Source organism: Lolium perenne, chromosome 1 (assembly GCF_019359855.2).
Source record: "Lolium perenne isolate Kyuss_39 chromosome 1, Kyuss_2.0, whole genome shotgun sequence".
NCBI lineage: Eukaryota > Viridiplantae > Streptophyta > Magnoliopsida > Poales > Poaceae > Lolium > Lolium perenne.
This window is the reverse complement of record NC_067244.2, coordinates 41,161,256-41,164,768: the sequence shown is the minus strand read 5'-3', so window position 1 is coordinate 41,164,768 and position 3,513 is coordinate 41,161,256.

The following is a 3,513-nucleotide window of genomic DNA, read 5'->3' as shown; positions in this document are numbered from 1 at the left end:
GAGATGAAGCATCAACATCATTACCAGGGGCGTTGGGAGTTTTCTCAACTATGCATTGTATCTTATCTATGTAAGTTTCAGAGGCTCCTCTTTCATTACTCTTAGGCTTGCTATTCTCATCAAACAAATTTTCAGGAACAATCCAATCAAAATTCTTTTCTGGTGCCTCGCACATTCCTAAGAGCTTGCAAGGTATTGATGTTTTAATCTCCCCCTCACAATTAACTTTATTAGTGTACTTTAATCTATCTTTTTCCATCTTTTCAATGGTATTTGCAAAATTTGTATAAAAGCCAAGCATCTTATGTTGAATAAAGACTTTTCTAGCTTCTCTTGCTACATCACCAAATTCTTTAAGAAGGGTTTCTAAGACAAAATCTTTCTTTTCTCCTTCTTCCATATCACAGAGGGTAAGAAACATATGTTGCATTACGGGGTTGAGATTAACAAATCTAGCTTCCAACATGTGTACTAAAGCAGCAGTAGCAATTTTACATGGCTATAAAGAAAGAGCTTTATGGGAGACAACCCAATATGTTTATATTTTTGTTATTTACTGCTTTGTTGAGTCTTGGAAGTTATTACTACTGTAATGATCTCTTCTTATCATGTTTGTTTTGTTTTTGTGCCAAGAATTGCCTCTAATGGTAAAAAAGTGGTATTTGGGAGATTTGCAATCTTGTTTACTGTTTCTGGTTTGTCACGAGAAAAATCGCCAAAAATCACCAGAACGTAAGTTTGAGCTGCCAATTTACGAGCATCTTCCCCAGGTATTTATCTAACTTTCATTAGTTCAGAGTTTTTCGAGTTATTCAGCGTAACTATTTTTCAAAAATCAATTTTTACGAACTGTTCTGTTTTGACAGATTCTTGCACTGTTTTGCATTTGCATCTTTTTGCCCACCTTTTTGAGTTCTCTTGATCAAAGAACCTTATTGAAGTTGTGCTACAGTACCTAATGCTTATTAAAATGTTTTTCATATGTGATAACCCACAAGTATAGGCGATCGCAACAGTCTTCGAGGGAAGTAAAACTCAAATTTATTTATTCGACAGAAGGGGAGGTAAAGAATACTTATAAGCCTTAACAACTGAGTTGTCAATTCAGCTGCACCTGGAAAAGCACTAGTAACAGGGGTGATATGAAAGCAGCAGTAATATGAGAGCAATAGTAACAGTAACACAGAAGCAGTAGCAATAACACAGAGGCGATGGCACCAGAAAATAGTTGATACTACTTCCAATGACATATAGAACGAGTATATGATGATGAGATATGGACCGGGGTTCCCAGCGATCTACACTAGTGGTAACTCTCCAATAATAAGTGACAAGTGTTGGGTGAACAAATTACAGTTGGGCAATTGATAGGATTGAAATAGCATTAAGACAGAACATCAAGATTATTAATTATGTAGGCATGTTTTCCATATATAGTCATACGTGCTCGCAATGAGAAACTTGTACAACATCTTTTGTCCTACCAGCCGGTGGCAACCGGACCTCAAGGGAATCTACTGGCTATTAAGGTACTCCTTTTAATAGAGCACCGGAGCAAAGCATTAACACTTGGTGAAAACATGTGATCCTCATATCACAGCCTTCCCCTCCGGTTGTCCCAATTTCTGTCACTTTGGGGCCTCGGGTTCCGGACAGCAATATGTGCAAACAACTTGTAGATACAATCTAAGCAGTAATTATAGAGCTTAAATCTAAGATCATGCCACTCGGGCCCTAGTGACAAGCATTAAGTATAACAAGATTGCAGCAACAATAACTTCACAAACTTTATAGATCCATCGGATCCCAACAAACACAACACCGATTACGTCAGATGGATCTCAATCATGTAAGGCAGCTCATGAGATCATTGTATTGAAGTACATGGGATAGAGAGTACCAACTAGCTACTGCTAGAACCCGTAGTCCATGGGGGAACTACTCACGGAGCATGATGGAGGCGGTGGCGTCGATGGAGATGGCTTCCGGGGGCACTTCCCAGTCCCGGCGGAGTGCCGGAACAGAGATTATGTCCCCCGAATTGGAGTTTCGCGATGGCGACGGCGCCCCTGGAGTCTTTCTGGAGTTTCGTCAATTCGTATCGCGTTTTTAGGTCGAAAGGGGTCTTATAGGCGAAGAGGCAGCGCAGGAGGGGCACCAGGGCGCCCTCCCCATAGGCCGGCGCGGCCCTATGGTGTGGGGGCCCCAGGCCTCCCCTCTGACTCCCCTTCGGTGTCCTGGTCCGTCTCGGTGAATTATGATGTTTGGTCTTTGTTTCGTCGAATTCCGAGAATATTGCCCGAACAGCCTTTCTGGAACCAAAAACAGCAGAAAACAGGAACTGGCACTTCGGCATCTTGTTAATAGGTTAGTTCCGGAAAACGCATAAAAACATTATAAAATGTGAGCAAAACATGTAGGTATTGCCATAAAACAAGCATGGAACATCAGAAATTATAGATACGTTGGAGACGTATCAGCATCCCCAAGCTTAGTTCCTACTCGTCCTCGAGTAGGTAAACGATAAAAAAGAATAATTTCTGTAGTGACATGCTACTTACATAACCTTGATCATACTATTGTAAAGCATATGAGATGAATGCAGTGACTCAAGGCAATGATCTATAGTTGCTAACAAATAGATAACATATATCAAAACTTTTCATGAATAGTACTTTCAAGACAAGCATCAAAAGTCTTGCATAAGAGTTAACTCATAAAGCAATAAATTCAAAGTAAAGGCATTGAAGCAACACAAAGGAAGATTTAAGTTTCATCAATTGCTTTCAACTTTCAACATGTATATCTCATGGATAATTGTCAACACAAAGTAATATAATAAGTGCAAATAAGCAAGTATGTAAGAATCAATGCACAGTTGACACAAGTGTTTGCTTCTAAGATGGAAGGAAGTAGGTAAACTGACTCAACATAAAGTAAAAGAAAGGCCCTTTGCAGAGGGAAGCAGGGATTAAATTGTAGGATAACGTTGCATAGAAAACAAAAAAATTCCTACCGCGAACACGCAATCCAAGCCAAGATGCAATCTAGAAGACGGTAGCAACGAGGGGGTATCGAGTCTCACCCTTTAAGAGATTCCAAAGCCTACAAGATGAGGCTCTTGTTTCTGCGGTAGACGTTCACTTGCCGCTTGCAAAAGCGCGTAGAAGATCTTGATCACGATCGCTTCCGGCGCCATGAACGGGCAGCACCTCCGTACTCGGTCACACGTTCGGTTGTTGATGAAGACGACGTCCACCTCCCGTTCCAGCGGGCAGCGGAAGTAGTAGCTCCTCTTGAATCCGAAAGCACGACGGCGTGGTGTCGGTGGCGGTGGAGAATTCCGGCAGAGCTTCACTATAGCTACGCGGGAGATATGGAGGAGAGGGGGGCGGCTAGGGTTTGGGAGGGGGTGGCCGGCCACTTCAATGGGGCGGCCAGCTTGTGGTCTTGGGGTGGCCGGCCCCCTCCCTTGGCCCCTCATTATATAGGTGGAACCCCAAGTGTTGGACT